General features: G+C 38.4%; 1 protein-coding gene across 1 annotated transcript in view; it reads right to left on the bottom strand.

Moving 5' to 3' along the window:
* Window positions 1–215: 215 nt before the first annotated feature.
* The window catches only part of dselb (dermatan sulfate epimerase like b), a 35277-nt gene continuing 14846 nt past the window's right edge, over window positions 216–20646 (bottom strand). Inside the window, exon 1 of the mRNA XM_085173075.1 lies at window positions 216–20646. This exon is cut by the window's right edge and continues 14846 nt beyond it. The gene's annotated coding sequence lies outside the window, so the exon portion shown is untranslated.

Raw genomic sequence — 20646 nt, 5'->3', positions numbered from 1 at the left:
CATATGTTCCACCCATGAGTCTCTGTCTTTGTTTTTAGTTTTACTTGGGGAAAAAAAAGTGCATAATAATCAGCAACCCAACTACAGTATATATTACCCCAAAGCTACTAGAAAGCACTATTAAAATTCAAGGCACCCTGGAGTTAACCTGTTTGTATTGCTTTCTCATTTTTCCTCCTCAATGATAAACACCCATTTCTGAATTCATGAACATATATTTGGCCCATTTTCTACTTGCCATTATTTTCTAAGCTTATCATGTTTTATTCATTGGGTCAGATTCTGATTTCAATAATCCTATTGTTTTGCTCCAAAATGTAATCTACATTGCAAATGAGGGATCCGGTGTGCTCATTTTTTCTTGTATTTGACAGTCCTGCCAATTCTGCCCCTCGTACATTGTGGTGCTTAATTCCTGCTCATTTTTTAATTACAACTTGAGCAGTTCAATATCACAGCCTGATTAAAACATTATACGACCTGGGTTCAGCAATAATTACAGATTGGTTGGCCGGAATGTGCAGAGTAAATTATTTAATTTGAGGAACATAATTACATCTACAAAATGCATCACTATGAATGGTTTAACAGGACCTAGCAGTTCTAGAGGGGAGGTTAAATGGGCCATTTTAGCAAGCCGTACTGGACATTATATTGACTTGGAATGAGTTAGGATCCTCTGCAGAATTCAAGAGGAGCACTGCTTGTTCGAGCTGTTGTGGGAAAGAAGACTTGAATTATCTTCAGATCCACATAAAACTTTACTGAAATTTTGCATGCAGAGGAGTCAATATCCAAGAAAACAAGTTTAAGTGTGTTTGAATATTCTTGTCTAGCGGTTAGAAAAATACAAGGCTAGAAAGTTGAAATCCAAAGGTAATGATTGTCAGCTGGCAAACAATCATAATATATGTAATTTATATGCTCAGAGATAGATCGTGTCGACTCTTTATTAGGTACACCTAGCACTGGATTCGAAACATTCTTTTGTTTCAGAGCTTAATTCTTCATGGCATAGATTTAAAAAGGTGTCTGAAACATTCCTCAGAGATTTTGGATCCTACTTATATGATAGCAGCACAATAGCTTCATATCCATGATCCAAATCTCTTGTTCCACCATATCCCAAAGGAGCTTTGTTGGAGTGAGAACTGGTGACTGTGGAGGTCATTTGAGTGAGCTCATTATCATGTTCAAGAAATACTTAAATAGGTTGTGACATTTAAATGATGCTGAATTACTCCAAAAGTGCACCAAGAAAGCATCCCCCACATTATTACCAGAACTGTTGATACAAGGCAAAACTGATGCTCACTGGATATTTTCTCTCTTTCAGACTGTAATCTCTAAACCTTAGACATTTTTCTTTGGGAAAATCCCAGCAGATGAGTAATTTCTGAAATACAGCCCTTCTGCCACCAGCAAACATGGCACATTTAAAGTTATTGAAATCACTTTTCTTCCCCATTCTTATTCTCAGTCTGAAATTCCAGCATTTTGAACATGTCTACATGCCTAAATGCATTGAGTTACTGTGAGTGTATATTAATGTGGTAGCTTTAGCTCAGGAGGTAAAGCAGGTCATCTACTAATCTGAGGTTGGTGATTTGATCCTTGGCTGCTGTTCACATGCCGAAGTTTCCTTAGGCAAGACGCTGAACCGATGCATTCATTGATGTGTGACTTTTCAGTAGTTACTAGTTTACTATTACTAGAAGGACTTGCAACTTACTTAGTTACAATATATTACAACTCTTAACTTTTTTTAAGTGAATGTAATGCAAAAAATGACTTAATTAAAAACAAAACTAGACTGCATTGGTTATTTTTGTAAAAACTAAAGAACTCCTCTGGACCTCATTGAGATTCATTAGCAGAAACCATACTGTGAAGCTAGTCAATATTCTTGTTCAGATATATTTCCCAACAGGACACCTGTGTAAGTGACAACCTTAACAGCATGAGGAGTAGACAGGAGATGTTGTTGATGTTTCAACTTATCACATTAAGTAGGCAAAATCATCTATATTTCCGTCTGCCAATTTCTTATCTCTCTGGTGCCACAAAACTGGAGCACAACAAAAGCACTGGCAATGTGCACTTGCATCATCAAAAACAGTGAAAGATGAGAGGAGCCACTTTGATCTTACTTTTTGGCTCTGCACCTGGAATCAGGAAGAGTAGAAGGATGGGGAAAAGGAGAAGAAGCCTCTTTCAGAAAAACATCACTTACAGGAATTATGTTTTTTTTTTTTAATGCCCCCAACATAACCTCCAGCTCCATTAATGTATTCACAGCTTTTCTGACAAGGTCCTTGTGTAAACCTACGGATTACATTACCCTCCCTAGTCTAATGGGTGTATAAAAGGACATTTCAGACATTCAGTAAACAGCCTACCATCTAAAAGACCTAATAAAAACAGCAAAGTAGATCTGCAGGTTTTACAAGCCCAACTGCCTGATGCACTCTCCGAGTGTGGTTTATGAGTTACTGCAGCAAGTCTGCACCACTTTGCACTTCACACATGTATGTTCAGACAAGATTGACTAAAAGTCTGTTCTTTACACGGAGGATTAAGCTAAGTCTTACCAGAGCAAAAAGTGATATACTGCTGCACATATACGAGTGGGAAATATACACATAAAATATACATCCATACCATGCAGTGGGTGCATGATTTGCTTTTATTCTGCTATTATTTGACTCAAGCTCCATTAATTCTATACAGTGCTGCATCATAAAGCATAGTCTGTCTACAGAGTGTGGAAGACTCTGTCAGTCTAACTTTGGCTATACTAATATCTGGTCATCCTGAAGCCATCCATTCTAACCATAAATTTGGAGTTTGTATTCAAATATTAGTTATACTATATGTTAGTTTTAATTAAAAACTAGTTAATTAGTTAATTAAAAGTAGCTAATTTAAAAAAACAACTTTATTTTCTTCTACACAGCCCCTGTATGTTTAAGAAAAAGTGACAGAATGGATACATAAACCTGAAAAGCCATTAAGCACCTGTCAGCTGATGCAGATCTTGTCCGAGTGAGATGACCTTTCTGATAATCTCATGTAACAGGACCAGACAATTCTAGAAAGCTGTCACAATTGTAAAGTTAAGTTGTGAACAAGTATATGTTGATTGCTGACAGTTTCTACAAAATATGACGGAAAGACTCTGAACATATTTAAGACAACTAAACCTTAGAAAATATTTATATAAAATGCATCATTTGAATCTTTCAAATTTTGGATGCATTCTTTTGAATGTTTTTGAATTTCAGTGGAACTTTTAACGAATGAATTGGTGCAGTTTAAACTCAGTGTTTATCAGAGTTATTAAAGATGAAAATATACACACTGAAATATGGAGCAAAACATTCAAGGACATGAATAAATTACCTTTGATTATTAAGCATTTAGAAAAGGTTGTGACTTCACACCGGTGTGCCGCAAGGTACTGTTTTGGGGCCTCTATGGTTGTTGTTATATTGGCTCCCTCTCCATTGAATTCTGAGTGTTTTTAAGGGGATTTACTGTCACTTTTATGCAACATGACATTTAATAATCTCTCTGGATGCTCACATTAATTTCCTTCAGTCTTGCTTTTATCACTTAAGAAATGCTGCCAAGTTGAGTTCTATTCTATCACACTCTGAATTATTGTAATTCCCTGTTGACCTGTCTTTAATTAGCTTTCCTGGAATATCTGCAGGTTTTTCAGAATTCTGCTAAGAGACTTCTGATTGAGTATTGTACATACTCATGTGTCACACCTTTACTAATTCAGTGGTATTGACTTCCCATTAACTTCAGAATCCACTCTAAGACTGACTTTTAGAACTCTGTATGGACAAGCACTAATTTATATCAGAGAACTAGAACTCCATCTCCAGCAAGTCCCTAAGGTCTGTGGTTATGGCCTGCTGGCTGTGCAACATACAAGGCTGAGAACTAAATGAGACAGAGCTCAACAGTGGCCCCCAGACTCCAGAAGTCTCTCCCACTGAATCAGAGATCTGTCGACTCTCTTTTAAAAATCTACCGTACTAAAAAATCTTTTGAAACTTGCTTCTGGATGTATTTTGGTTTTAATGTTTTTAGCAATTTGTTTTAAAAAATATATAGATATAAAGTTTTACTTTTACTACCCGCTTATGAACATAGAAGTTGAACAAAAGGCTCTTTTTTTAACTTAAGGCAGTTTCACAAGGGAACAGTGCTTTAAAATGTAGACATGACAAAATAAATGGAAAGCATAAATTCCGAAATGATTAAACAAAACACATGTAACATTATTGAACAGTAACTTGTGTAAATGGTCATGCAAATCAACTAAACTGCCATGTCTGCATGTCTTTAAATACTGCTGAAATACAACTCCTCTGACTGATGCATAAAAGTCAGCATATTCTGTGTTCATCACTTGCAAAATATTGGATTCTGCTAATGAGAGTTTTCTTGAAATAGCAAATGACCCCTTTAATTTTTTCCATCAAACATTAACCCAGCATCTTTGCCAATAACACTAATGAAAGTCTACAGTAAATTGGCACGGCAGCCAAAGAAAACACAGCAAACCAGGTTGATATTGACATTATGTCTGCCAAACGTTGGCACTGCAATCAGTCTGGCTGAGAAACCTTGATCAAAAATGACATCAAATCAAGAAATCTAATTTTCATTCCTTCCAGTTTCCCCACTACTGTGAATGAAGGGGCATATTATTCAAGGGGCAGTGAAGAAAAAGTTCAAATGAATTTCTGAATTGTTCACCTTTAGGTTACAAGACCTTGAAATTATTCCAATTTACTATCATGGATTATTATTTTCCAATTACGTGCCTCTCATTTGTAACAGGAAGTGAATTCTATTAGCAACATCATCCAGGCTTTATTGAAAACTGAAAATGTTCCCTTGCTCTCAGTTCACATTAAGCTGTCCTTGAGCGAAAATACATCAAGTGTCAAGGAGGAAAGCATATTGATGGTCTTTATCTAACTACCTGATGCTCAAATGTTTGTAAATTGAATTCTAGGGGTTTTCGGTCATAGGCCACAATTCTCATTTAATATGACCACACTCATTTAATATGAGCAGTCCAAACACCATTACGAGCAGCAAACACGCGGGCCAACAATCTTTAAAGGCAATCTGATTGATTTTTTTTTTCAGGAATAAGCTATTATCTACAATCAGTGGTCCTCGGATGAGAAAAGGTCGGTTAAAAGGACACATCACAGGCGAAGAGACAAAACAATGTGGTGCAGTGATGTGATGGGCAGTTACAAACAGCTCCAGGCTTTTTCTTCTTTTCTTTTTTTTACATGAACACAAGACGAGTGTGTGAAGGACATGAAAGCAATGTTCAAGATTATGTGACTGTTCAGGGTTAGGGTGGCTGTGCCTCAGATAGAGCAGATCAGCTACTGATCGGAAGGTCGGTGGTTCGATCCTTGGCTTCCCCAGCCTGCATGTCAAGTATCCTTGGGCAAGATACTAACCCCAAATTGCCCTCCGATGCGTTCATCGGAGTGTGAATGCAGGTCAGTTTGCACTTGTGTATAGAAGTGCTTGTATGAGTGGGTGTGAATGAGGCATGTTGTATAGAGCACTTTGAGTAGAAAAGCGCTATATAAGAATCAGTCCATTCACCATGTGATGAATGTTAATTTACCTGTAGCAGGTTTTTTGAATTTTTAGTTTTAGAGAGAAAAAAACAAATTCTAAAATATTATCTTGCAGATTTTAAAAGAGTTTGATAATAATCATTTAATCTTGATTAATTTGTTCTTTGTAGATTCAAATTTCTGGGAGTGTGGCTGTAAGGAGGGCAATCGTGGTCTGTTGGTCTAAGTCGGTTCCTAATAAAATGTCAAGTAGTGAATTAGTGTTTCCGAGTTAGGATCACATATGAGGGCTATTGTTGTTAAGCTTACAGGAGTAGGATAGCAAACACGGTAAAGTTGTTAAAAAATGTATTTACTGAATTTACTCCTGACACCACTGATCAAAAATACATTTTTGCTACATGTTCCAGGCTAAACCAAAAGGGGGCCATAGATTCACCGTTTCATTATTATATTGTATTGTATTGTATCTAGATATTAATAAATATCTGATAAATTGATAGAGTTTACAGTAGCACCACACAGGCTCATGTAACCCTCTGGTATTTTGTGTTTTCTATTCACAAACAATTGACAGCATGTTAAAATAGTAGGACAAAAAAACTGCAAACACTATAAAACAATGCTGTTACAGTAAACATGGTGTGATGCTACATTAGCATAAGCTGAGCCACTTAAGTTGTGTTGAAATATAATGTTTATTGACATTATAAAATAAAATCATTTCTTAAAGTCCCTTTGCAGATTGTAGGCATTTGATTTTTTTCATGTTAGAAAGAGCCGTGTATGAGAAACACTAATATCTGCTTTTAATTTTGAAGATATCTCCCTTTACAACCAAAAACAAAAGTATTCCATATCCTCTGTTTTCACATCTTAGATGTCCTTTAAAATCAGCTGAAATCTTTGTGTTCTTCATTCAAATATAGTGTGGTGTGGGTGTGGTCTCTGGCCAGCTGCAGGGGAGGGGTGACGCAGTGAGCTCCCGGAGCAGCGCAGGGGCGGGGTGAACAGGTGTGCTGGGATCTGAAGGTGATTATGACTCTTTATATGTTCACAGTGACAGTCGGAGAGGGAGGAGAGCGGACGTGACAGCAGAGAGCAGGAGTGTCTGTGTCCCAGTGCTGAACAAAACCACAGTTGTAAATAAAAGTTCTGCTGTCATCACACTCGTGTCCAGCGTATGCATAAAGGGTCAAAAGTTACATATAGTTTAATGCATTTCTAGTATTTAGATTTTTCAACCGTAATCGTGAAAAAGCTCACGTTATCTAATTTAACTATATGTACGTGTAAATGTTCCATGATTTTATTACATAATTACAATGCAAAACTGTATGATGTTAAATTTAATGGAATTAACAGTGTAAAGGAATTGGGCCAAATCAAATTTGACAAGATGATTAATTATTTGATTAAATGAACCTTTGATTTTATATATTTCGGTTGCATTTTACTCAAAAGTACTACTTCATGTTTATTGAGGGTGAGCATAAGAAAGAATTGCCTAAGGCAGTCACTTTTTTAAATAATTTTCTACGTGTGAAAGATCAGACACTGGGGAATTTAATCAGACACAGATGAATGGTTGATGAACTGCATTACGTGGGCACCGGAGCTGGCCTCAAGAAGCAAAGTGTTTTTCTTCTCAGCTTGAGGTTTCATGGATTTTTTGCATTTTTTAAAAGATCTGAAAAATGGATTATTCCCATTGTGGCATTTAAGATGAGTTGATTAACTCCACAACAACAACATGTTTGCCTATAAGCTACATTTGTAGCATTACCTGATTTTGTCCTTGAAAGAAAGAAAAGCTGTTAAGTTATACAAACCTGGTCTCGGTGTGTTAATTTGCGACAGTGTAGGAGGTTCTGACCTGAAATATCTGCAAAGCAAGTAAATATGTGGAACTGCTTTCTTCATTAAGACATAGTGATTCATTCAGCACCCGGGCATAATAGCAAAACGAGTCCAGCGTGTTGTTTCTATAGTAATATTTTTCTGTTTATCTGTCATGTCTCAAGAGAGAGCTGAGAACAGACTCCAACCTTTAACATAAATGTAAACCGTGTGCGACTGCAGCCTTAGCTTAGGGACTCATTATGCCACATTTACTGCCATGAAGCCAGGCATTTGGAGAAAAAGCACCCAGCATCATTTTTCAGCCCATACCTTCAACTTCTCTTTGCTACTTTTTAGTTTGAAATTTGCTGATTTGCAGCACCCATGGACAAAGTGGTAATTCAGTACTTTTATATATCACAAAATATTTCAGCAGTGTACTTGCCTCAGGACTGTGCTTCATGCCAGGTTTAACGTGCACTTTGTAACGCCTTGATGTGTGGGCGATTTGCTATCGCTGAATATGCAATGAGGGCCACATTTGAGTCAGTTAATGTCTCATCAGACTAAGGGCTAAAACAAGTTTATGTCCTTTAAGCGTTTTAAAAGTGACTCACTCTGTAATATATTCCGCCTTTATGAATTCCAAATTAATGTGGGTTTATATATAAGTCATTCGTTATTAGTAGCTGCCAGGAGGGCTTGTAATTTCCCCTGGCATGACTTCAGACAGAATCCTGATGGCAGCCTTGATGGGACTTAATGAAACTTCACTGAGGAGAATTGAGTAAATTTGCATGTTGACAAAGGATGGGGAGGTAACAAGATAATGGAGGGGACGCTAAATCTCCAAAGCCCACATTTCTGGACAACAGGCTGAGGAGGCCTGTCCAATTCCAAAAGATTTGCTGATACTGAACTGGCAAAATGTTTTCTGTTTTTTTTTTTGTTTGTGGTGGTAAATTTTGAGATTTTGTCTTATTTTGGTTCTGTAACATTTTTTTTTCAAGAGTGTTGCAGGAATAAAATATCCATCCAACCATCCATTCTCCTCCGATTCAGACTGGAGCCTAGCCCATAGAGAGAAGGCGGGCTACTCTGTGGATAGGTCACCAGCCTAAAGCAGGGCTAACAAAGAGAGCCAGACTACCATTCACACTTACATCCACACCAATGAGTGATTTAAAATCACCAGCTTACCTAACCCCACCAAGTGCATGCATTTGGACTTGGTATTGCAACTCCACACCGAAAGGCATATTTGTTCTGTTATTTCAGATAAACCGAAGGCAGAAATGGATGTGGCAGAGTTGAATATACTAAGACTTTTGTCAGGACTGACAAGGAGGTATAGGATTAGAAATGAGCAGATTAGAGACAAAGTTAGGGAGGCAAGGCTGAGGGTGTTTGGTCATGTGCACGGGACAGTAGGTATATTGCACAGAAGATAAAGCTGCCAAGCAAGAGGAAAACCCACAGAGAATATTCATGAATTTTGTGATGGGGAGGATTCTAGGAATAGGGTGAGATGGAGGAAGATGATCCTCTGTGGTGACTCCCAAAAGGAGCACGAAAACGAAAAAGGATTTCAGAAAACATGCACATTAAATAATCGTCCTAATGGATGAAATAAACTAGAAAGACTATTTAGACATATTTATATGGTAAAATACTTATTTTCAATTTCACCATAGATTTCCACATAATGAGCTTGACTCTAAAATGTCAAGGAAATCAGACAAGTGTTTCAAGCCATCTTCCTGCCAGATTTTACATTTTAGCTCAATAAGGAGAGGGCTATTTGTTTGCTATTATTAAGATATATGTAGCTGGTGATTAGACTCCGGTGACCCAACATGATGAAATGAAATCCCAGCCGTGACAGGACTTGGGACCGGACCTCCAGAGTGTAGTCACTGGTGGTGTTGCAGTTGAAGATTGAGGCTTAGATGGAGCACTTGGGTTGACTTGAGTGAAGTGGAGATGTGGAGAAAGTGAATTGTGCGATGTAATGAACAGACTAGCAGTTGAACAATAAGGAAAATAGGCAGATGAGTGATTACTGATCTTCCTTATTGAACGTATGCAGAAGCTTAATTTGTGGAAGTATACATAACTGTTTAGCTACTGTAGATAGGACTTTGTGTGCATATTGAAGGATTTCACAAAGCGCACAGTACAAAAATAGCATAAGTATTCTACTAGGGAAGTTTCTTGGTGATATACAGTTTATGTATTTTTGCTCTATTCACTTGTAGTTTTTCCCCTGACCAGTTGTTATGAAGTGTTTGAACAAGACTGAAGGCCACACTTAGAGTGAAAGACAAGATAGTCAGTAAGGTATTCACAGAGCTGCACTTAGCTGAATGCATAAAGTGTTTGAAGCAGTTGTTAGCAGGGTAGAAAAACAGGGCTTTAGAGCAAGAACAGTAAAAACATTCTTACTTGTACACAGGCTGTATGAAATAGCCATGATTTGTGACCTGTTTGTTACAGAAATGTTAGACATGTCCAGACAATGAAGAAACTGGAAAAGATAAAAAAGGGTGTTTAAGAAAGAATAATGTGAGTAACGCTCTTGAAGCACACTCAAGGCTTTACGATTCTGAATCCACTATGCTCTCCGTGGCCAGCTGTTTATATGATGTTGATTTTGATGACATAAACTGCATGCATATTACCTTCACACGGCTTGAGAAATGTACTTATGGAATAAAATGCTTGTTCCCTCACTTGGTTACATAGATGCAAAGCAATTTGTATGCACTTCAAATAAATGCAGTCACCTTCTTACTTGAAGAACGCATGTCATGAGAAGTAGGCGACCTTGTAGTGATGGAGACACTTTATGCTAGTGGTTTGTCGACTCTTACAGAAAAGGACTTCAAATCTTCAAACAGCCTGCTGCTGTTTTGTCAAAGCTGCACGAGGTTTACAGTGAGGTGGGTCTTACTCTCAACTCCTTGCATGATGATGCTTGTAAATGATCCCTCTGTCAAATTTTAATGTAGTGTCTGTGCACTTTTTTCTACTTGTTGTGTTAATGTTAGAAAAGGGAACTATTTTATCCCAAACCATAATTGTTTCCTAAACCTGAGCAAGCAGTTTTGAGTGCATAAAGTTAATGAAAAAGGAAACGAAAACAAAAGTTAATTGCAAATTAAGGCCAAAATAAATGAAAAACACAATGAGGGACAAATTTCAGTCTTCTAGGTTGGCAGCTTAGGAGCAAAACACATGAAAAAGCCAGTGTAGAAGTGACTCCTAACAGATTTCATCTCTTTCTAGGATTGTCATATTTGTCTTGAGGGACGGTTTCGAATTGAAGTGCATTTTAAATTCTCAGATTATGAAACATATCCAGTGTATTGCTTGTATTATTAGGCTGTGTAGACCAATGGATGGGCAATTAACTTAGAAATATCTGACTTAACGAGTTGATGAAGGGCACCCAAATGCATCATTAGTTTTGGTCTCTGTGAGGAGAAACTGTCTCATTTGAGCAAAAGACGCCGGTTCAGCCTCGTTTTCCGATCCAACCTCTGAGTCAAAAGCTTGCAAAACCCTCTTCGGTGTTGTTAGCAAGTGATTACTTTTGCTAATTCATTTTGCTCATCTCTTGACAGCTTCATCTTTTATTTACAGCACTCAGCTGGTGTCGCAGGTGCAGGAGTCCAACATTGAGGGGGATGAACAACGTTCTTAGTCCCAATGCAAATATCTTCTATTGTTTAATACTAACTGACAATCTGCAGATTGCCTATTACTCCCACCTGGACGTGGCTTACGCAGCATGACACAATATCATTTACAACACCCATGTTTGTGAGTGCACATACAGTAGATGTTTGACAGTGAGCGCCTGTCCAGAATAATAATCAGAAAATGCACTATGCATCAACTGATTAAGTTGTCCACACAAAATGAAGCCACTTACTCCAACCGCGCGCACACACACATAAACGCCCGCGCATGCACACACCCTCCCCTGGTGCGGAGGATATTTTCAATTAATCAAGCTCTCTCATCAATAATGCATCACCCCTGCAGCCAGCCACTCTTTTCCAGCCATTTAATGAGGCAGCCCAGCCAGAGGGACACCATCCACACATTACTCCTGTTATAGTAAATGCTCTGGAGCAAAGCCGCAGTGACCACGAATGGTTATTAAAGTAATGCCATCATCCGTGCCTTCAAGTCAAATCAAAACCTGTCAAAGTGTGTTTGCGAAAGGGTACAAATGACAATAAGCAAACACCCTGGAAGCCACTGCGCAGTTGCGTCACCTAGCAGTCCCTGAAAACTTCATGTTGCTAAAAATGCAGGAACTCAAGAGACCAGAGGAAGTTTGTCAGTAGTCATGAATTATTAAAACCAACTTTGCTGTGACAGAGGAGAATGTCCGGTTTGATAACATTTTGTTTTAAATTGCGGTCCTGATTTGAGACATGACACAGACAATCTGGTAAGAAACTGTTAAGAATGATGAAAATATAAACCTTGTACATGCAGCATTATGATCTGAAAGGCTTTTGATCGTGCGGGGTAATTAGGTGTGGTGTTGTATGAGAGCGCTTGTTTTTGGCGTTCATTGCCAAATAATTAAGTGATAAGATGAAGTGGGCCAGCTTCAGTCTTCAAAAAGAGCTTTCTGGCAGTGAGCATCCATTAGGTTCTAGTTTTCTTTGATTTCAGTGATACAGTAGGAGATCAATAAAAGAAAATTTGTTTTGGTATTTTCCTCTTAATATGCCTGCCACTGCAAAAGAGCATCCCTTGTAATTGAAAGTTACTGGCTACTCAAGTCGGCATTAGCTAGCAGTATCTGTAATGCACACAGCCACATGTGCATGCACGTCTAGTCAGTCTCTTGGGTTGATGTATTTCAGAAATGCACTTACATCTGCACTATTTGGGAAGCAGTCCATTTTCTTTGCATCAAACTTGCCTTCCAAGAAGCAATTTACTATGATCACGCTCGCAAGTCTTTAAACTAAGAAGCCCCATAAGTTTGAAGGAGATTAAATAAAATTTGTATTTCTTGTGTGGGGAAAATGTCACATCTTAAATCTAGTTTATTTGATGGAAATGTTGTAAATTCCAAAGAAATGGAGGGTGTTTTGTAAAGAAGTGGATTGCATTAACACTGCACAGTGTTTAACTGCTAATTATAACTAGCAAGCAAAAGATATGAGTCAGGAAAACAGCTTTCAGCTCCCTTGCTGCGTAACCTCAGTAAACATGTTCCCAATTGCTTTAAGAACCCTGTAGCTAGTTTTAAGTCGTATTCAGTACAATGTGGTCTCTGGTTTTTAAGTTGGATTGACTGCTCGAGTCAAAGACAATGATCAAGCTTTAGGATGGACCTACCTTATGATTAAGATGTTGCTACCATATCAGCGTGCAGTTTTTCTTCACTTTTGCAGTCAGTCCAGTGACTAGAGTTTCATTACAGGACGACTGTATATAAAAGGTGGTGATACCCACCTTTTATATACAGTCTATTATTAGTAATAGTAGTATTATTATTAATAGTAGTATGCCACATACACTGTTTAGAAATCAATGAACACTGACAAAATATGAAACAAAAGCATCTTGGAGACTATTTATTGTCTGAAATCTGTAGTTGATCGTGAATAATGTATGGTTAGTGACTGAGGAAAGGCTGAACATTTGTGGTAGCATTTTCTGCCATTTCAGGTTAACATAAGGATTCACATTTGAAAACAATTTGATCGTTTTTATGTGTTTAAAAAAAAGAGCCATGGTGCACACAACAGCTGTTATTCATCTAGATTATAGCTTACCGAGCTTGGCAATGTAAATAGGGGATGTATGGAAAAATCTCTCTGAATACTGAGAACACTACCATCCATAAAAATGTGACAGAGAAACTTTCCTTGCTTTAAGAATATTAAAGCATAAAAGCCAGAAAGCTGAAGTCCATACCAGACCCTGAGGCCCTAGTGCAATTTCACCCTTCGGCCCTTAAGCAGGTTACTTTGGCTCTGACGGTGAATCCTCTCTTTAGTGCACTAGATAACTGAAACAATCTCACAAAAGTGGATATAAGTGTCAGAATTTAGATGTGCGTCACTCTGGAGCCATTCATTTGAAAAATCCCATTACCCACTTGAATTTTCAAAATTTCTAAATATTCCTTTTGGGCCATTTTAGGAAAAAGCAGTTTTACCACAAACAAAACTACAATAACTGGATACATTTCAGAGGTTTTACTTTTGATTTTTATTCGTTTGGCTACAGGTAACTCAAATTTATAAATTAAAAAAAATCCTCAGAGCTTCTTTGTCTGAAGGAAAACAAGATAATCGCAAGCACATGTGTGTTACATGCTGCTCCAAACATGTGATATGAATTGCAGCTGCATAGTGCCATAGTGCCTTTCACCCTTTAGTGATATGGGTCATGCAATTAGGTTTGGAAACGTAACATTCAGTGCTAATTTATTCCCTTTCAATTCAATAACTTTCATATAATCAGTGCATGAAGAGTCCTTTATGAGGTTTTGGAGATACTGTATGTGACCGCTACCCATGTGATTAACTTGTTGGCTATTGTGGAGATGTAAATGTTAAATGGACTGGTTCCTATGTAAAGATTTCTACTCATGCCTTAATTACCCATTCACACACGCACTTTTTTTTCCCGTGTCTAAGGCAGTTGATGGGAAAACTGTTTCTAAAGCCAAATTCACACAGGCCAAGGTACTGGTGAGTGACCCTCCCTTTTTTTTCCCCTAGTGATCTACCATTGGAAAATGTTTGTGTTCCACAACTGGTTGGCAAAAATCTCCTCATGATTTTTGATTGCTAGCATATTGGTGTTGTCACCCCAATGTTTGCATGAAAGTGACTTATCTTTAAACACTACCCAGCTACTCTCCAAGCCATAGGTCAAACTGTGAAAAATGTGACACAACCTGGAGATTGAAACAACTTGACATCAAAGTAGAATCTGTGCCTGTCTGTATCGGTAAGGCAAAACTTTATTTTGAAGAACCATTTCCCTTTTCCTAACCTTTGGCTCTGCTCAATTATTATCATCAGTTATTGTCATTAACAGGCTAACACATGGAGACGTAACTATTTCCCTTCACACCAACAACCACTTTAGAATCACTAGTTAACCTGATAACTTGGACTGATTCAGACCTAAAACCTTTTTGCTGTGCTGCTCAGCAGTTCGCTATATTGGCGAACTCATATAACTTATGTATATATGTATATTACAACCTGTCCTAGTTTAGTCCATGGTAACACTGTTTTACTCTCACCTACCACTCTTAAAAGTGCTAGCTGCATCCACCCCCCGCCCCTTGCAAACCCAGAAGGATACATCTGGAGGTACTTAGGGTTCAGTATGTTGCCCAAAGGCACTTTAACATACAGAGCTGAAGATTAAACCATCCAAACTTCTGAATAGTAGGCAACCCCCTCTATATGTCACAAACCACACTAAACAAGCTTTTTGGGAGCCATGGGTGAGAATTGGAAAACCAGTGCAGCGTGTAAGGGCTCTAGAAGTGTGATTGAAACAAATAGTGTGCAAATACTAACGTTGACTTTTGCATATTTGAACATGAATATAATGACACTAATATAATTCAAAAAACCAAGTCCAGTTCACTTTGCCTGAACAACAAACGATAGTTCAGTGCTTTTGTTGACAGCCATATTGAAAATTGCCACCATTGTGAGTTTTCAAACGGCTAATAGGGATTATGTGCCAATTAGGGAACTTGTATCCATCTGTGAACAATTTCCCTGTAATGTGAAGTTATCTGCTGCACTGCTGTAGTATGCACAGGTAAGTGGCTTCTTAAATTTGAAAAAGTAAAACGTCAGTTGTTAGAAGAGTTCATCCTGCAGTCTTGTGGTATTTCTATCCTCTGACAGAAGACAGATGAGACTTTAACAGGCACTATAACCTACAAATCATCAGCATTTTAAAACAGCAAAGATGACACCTTGTAATATCATTTCTTACAAGACTGTTCATTTGTTTTCTTTTGTCTCTTCGACATCTGAGAAATATGAATTGGAGTTTTTTTTTTTTTTACAGTAAAATGTTACTGTGCTTTGCAGTGAATAATTATGTAAGGGCGGAGGCACATTTCCCCTTAAAAACACTCTCTTCAAAGCAGTGATACTGCTGTCCTGGCCTTCTTCAGCTGTTTTCGTTTCTTAACATCTCCCCACTTTTATATGTTTTTTTTCAATCAGGCCAAAAATGGTGATCTCTAAGGAACATAACCATATGAGCAGAGAATCTGACCATCTGGCTTGTTCTGCAGCTAAAAATCGCGGGGGACGAGAAGAAACTGACGAATGTCTCTCGGCTTCTGCCGCCTGTCAGTGTCAAGATGTCTCTTTTAAAAATAAAACATGTTGTCAGAAGCTGTACATTGCCAATAGTGTGATTGCAAGGAAATGTAAGGCCCTCTTGAAAGAGAAGTTTCTTTTTGAAGGAAAGAAAGGAGAGACACCACAAGGGGACAAAAACTAATTTCAAGTTTGTGGTGTTGGACTGATTCCAGACGTAGAGATAGCCACACTGGGTGGGATAGTTATGGGAAGGGCATGATATAAAATCTGTGTGGAGTATAATGACTGGCTTATCGCTGAAGCTCACAGTGCATGAATTCCTTACCCCATCGGGTCTCCTGTCAATTCTTTATTGTGGGAACTAGTTTTCCATTTCTGTTCTATCAAAAGACTATGAGATGAGAATATGTAAGTAAGGATATGGGCTACAACTCCCGCATTAGTTATTTCATTTCCAATGACTTAGCAACAAGCCTTTGCTCTGCTTTAATTTCCCAGGCATGCAATGACCGATGTCACCGACGCTGTTATTGCTCCATAATACATAAATCCCACTAATTAGAGGTCAATGACTCATGCTTGATGCAAAAAGGCTGCATGGGATGTCCCCACAAATATTTAACCACGCATTTGTGTCTTTTTTGCTATCTTCCCTATCAGTTCTTTTGTGCATCACATAAAACATGAAAATGATCCGCTTGGCAGTCATGCATCGACTAGACATGGTTCAGGAGAGCGGTGGCCGCGGCAGCACTTTGACAGCCGGGTTATGGTTTCTCGGTCCCAGTAATGAAGGACTACTGAGTGTGTCATCCAGGAAAAGGGCCTCTCCCCTGTCTGTCTGTCAGCGCGCCAGCTGGATTCAATCCTACACCTCAGAATAACACCAGGCTTTAAATGCTGCAGCTTGGCCACCCTTTGCTTTAATAGACAGACAGAGCTCATTACATGAAAACAGTGGCTAACCCTCTCCATAACATAACTGGTAAACTTACATTAGTCAAAGCACAGCTAAATCATTTAGTCGATTTCGTTTTTTTCTGCCCTCCCTTTTATCTCCTTTTCCAGCTTACGCATCATTCTGCTCATTTCTGCACAGCTAGCAAACCACAGGCGTTGAAATAGGAGAAAGAGAGGAGCTCTACTCAAAGCGATACTAGAGTGGCTCGTTTTCCTAGGGGTAGAGAGCTGTGTCTACCCTGCAAACTGTCCATAATATACAGAACAAGAGTGGGGATTAACTAAAATGTCAAGAGAGACAGGTTAAGCTGACAGAATATTGGTTTATTTCGAGGGGTCTCACTTTCAAAGTCAAAAAGTCAGAAACTTCTCAAAGCAAAATCTTGAGTCGTTTTCAGTCGCCTCATATTGCTAAGCAGAAAAAATTCAATTTCCACAGACTTTCATTTGACTTTCAGGGAGAGGAATGGTCATAGCAGCTTAAAACTCCCACCGGTGGAGTGTAAGGCTCAAGAAAATGATGTTTGCACAATAAACAAATGGAAGAACATACATTTGAAATTAGCCAAAACACCAAAACACTGTGCATAAATTCTCTGGGAACATAGCTTTTATATTAATGTCCCTGTTGCAGTTAATTTTGAAAAACTCAGCTGGTATTCGTGTATCCGCCAAACTGAAAAGAATGACAGCTAGGACTGTGCAAAGCCTTGAGGAGTGTTTTGATATACAACTGTGAGAGTATCTCAGTATCGAGATTTGCCTGAAGTGAAATTCAAAACGCCTCATCTGGTCTGATTTCCCTGCGCTATAAGAGCAGACTGGGCTTCATTAGCAGTGGCTGCTGTGCTTTATTGGCACAGAAGATCCCATTTTCACTACAGAAATTACTTGCCAACAGCTGCAAATTGACAGGGCGCCATATTTCCTTGCAAGTCAACTCTTATTAACAGAAATTCCTGGGATCTCCACGTCCCAGTGTCCAAACACAGCAGTGTCATCAGCAGGTATATTTGAACAGTAGGATCTGAGGACCTTACAGGCGTTGTTTACTGCACTGAAAATGACTAAATATAGGAGAGAGGCTTAGCCAGCTGCTTACACACAGTCAGTGAAGCCATTCAGAGCCAATCTGCTGACATCTGAAGGACACACTCACAACAAATCACACATCACATTCAAATGGAAGTTTTGAAACTCTCAACAATGATGGTGTTGCTCTCCATTAGCGAGCTAATTCCCCAGCACAAAGGCCTTGTATGGTATCGATGATTACTCTTCTCCAGAATATCAGGCTGCTCTGACTGATGGTGGCTGCAGCAAAGGTTAATTAATGAGCAGTGGCAGGAGCGATGGCTGCCGGCAAGGGAGAAGGTCTCCTGGGATTTGGATGCAGCGAAAGATAAAGGCGGAAAAGGAGAGGGTATGACTACTCCGCTGAAATTGAGTCTCCTTTTCTATCTGGATAACCTCCATACACCCAATAGTGTGAGAAAACTGCTTGATCACTTAACCAAACTTGGTGCATGGAATTAGATTATAATGCAGCTTTTCATCATTTTCTCTATAAAACCTTATTTCATGCAATGATTATGTATTGGTTATCAGACATCAAAGATAATCTAGGAGGCAACCTTCTAGCTTAAATTAGTTCTGCAAATCATCTGCTTCTTGTGATCAGACATCAAAAGATTTTCATAAAGCGTATTTGTCTTTCCGAGCAGCAGGCGTTTGCAGTGTTATTTTCAGATGAGAAAAGAATTCTATGGAAGAACACTCTGACATATCACTTTATTTTTATCCTGTCTGTAAGATTCCATTAAATTTAATTGGTGGAGATTATCTATACAGACTTACATTTGATGTGCGAGCTATACGAGGCAGAAGCAGGGTTCCTTAATGTTCTGTGCCATTATGTTAAAAGTCCAAAGATAATCTGTGATGATAATCTGCATTCGCTCTACAGATATAAAAAAGCTTTACAATAAGACACCAGAATAGAGACAGAGATTCAATAATACAGAATCTTTTTGAAGCTTTCTCAAGACAAAATCTAATAAAGTTCCAGTGTCCATTAGGCTCATCAGGTTCATCCACATCTGGAAGAATTAGGGCAGCCTGTTTCACAGAAAGCAGTTATCCAATCTGGAATTGTTTCAGCATGCTTTTTACGATGTATAAAGAATACACGACTAGCTTCCAGTGATACCCAACCAAAACTGCTTAACAAAAAAGATAGTACAACATCAAGCACAGCAGCATACCCCCCTCTCTGCATCCAACAACCTGGATTTGGATGTTGGGTGCAGGCCTCATGTTTTAACATCATCTCCAATATTCTGCATCCATGCTATTGTGCTATTTTTGCATGCAGCAATCCATTATCTTGTGTTCATCTCTTTAAGCAACTCAAGTCCACATTGTAATTTAGTCTGGAACATGCTGTCAGTTAGGAGATCACAGCAACCCACACATTGCTGAAACTGCACTCCACAGCTCTGATTAGTTTATCTTCCTCTTGTTTCACATGTCTATGCCCTTAAAAAGTTCAGGCGTCATAACAGATTTCCATTAGATGAAAACATAAATCCTGCACTATATAATACTGTATGTTTTGAATCTCATTTCATGTGACTGTGGTCTATATTCTACTGCTGCCAATCACTGTTTTTGTGGGTTTCGTCCATAATTTGCATAATAATAAAAATTTTCCACTAAAAGCCTAACAGGGGTATTTTTATTCTTTTAAACCATTATTTTAGGTGGATTGTCCAATCTTAGAATGACTTGCTATGAATATCTGGAAACCATATTCCTCCTTCATCGCATGAGTTTATTAGTTGTTGTTATTGATCTTGGGGATTTTGTCTCTTCACAAGAAGGCTGTGACTATTTTTTTATTTTTTATTTTATTTCCATAAACCAGCTCGGAGGGAAAGTGTTATAGATGCTTTTTGTCTTTTTGTTGTTGCTTTCTTAAATCCACCTTTGGTATAATAACTTCTAGATTTGTCCCACAAGAATAAAAGCAAGCTTCTCTACGTTCCACTCTCCTCGCTCCCTCATACTCCTGGTGGATTCGACTCATTCGGGTTTTCAATGAGGTTTGAATATTTACTGGGTATTTCATCTTTATCAGTCTAAACCTTGAGGGTCCCTGAACCACATGCCTTTACAATACTCACTCAAAAGGACATTATTAGTATGAGGGAACCAAGAATTGAAAGCCTTTTATCCAGTGACATTAGAAGGTTCCTATTCCATCCTGTCAGCAAAGTAGTGAACCTGATATATTTGGATCACTTTCTGGTTAGAAGTAAGTAAGAGTGTGGCCACATTTGGGTACTGGCCCTTTTAATTGAAAGATGATTTTCTAATAGTCATCAATTCTGCAGTTGCTCTCAGTTCAGTTCCAATTGATTACATTAAGTAGTTACTAACTGTACATATTAATAAATATTAAGACTTGTTTTCTGGATTAATGCATAAGTTAATAAAAATAAACACAAAAATTGAGCAGTATACAGGCTCTGTAAAAATACTATTATTCCAAGGAAAGAAAGGTAAGTGGTTCCCTACATACAGGTTAGGCTCCTTGTGATTAGGGATGGGTATCGAAAACCGGTTCTTGTTGAGAACCGGTTCCCACTGTTTCAATTCCTTGGAATTGTTTGCCATTTTTGCAAACGATTCCCTTATCGATTCCAGTCGCCACGAATGACGTCACCACGTTGCGGAGCGTCATTTACCTGGCAGGAAACACGGCGCCTAAGCGGCTCAAACACTCAAAAGTTTGGTTTTGCTTTACGAGAATGGATGACAACAGGGCAACTTGCAATACTTGCAAAGTAGATATTTCATTTAAG

Source organism: Neolamprologus multifasciatus, chromosome 9 (assembly GCF_963576455.1).
Source record: "Neolamprologus multifasciatus chromosome 9, fNeoMul1.2, whole genome shotgun sequence".
Classification (NCBI taxonomy): domain Eukaryota; kingdom Metazoa; phylum Chordata; class Actinopteri; order Cichliformes; family Cichlidae; genus Neolamprologus; species Neolamprologus multifasciatus.
This window is presented reverse-complemented; position numbering and strand designations above follow the sequence as displayed.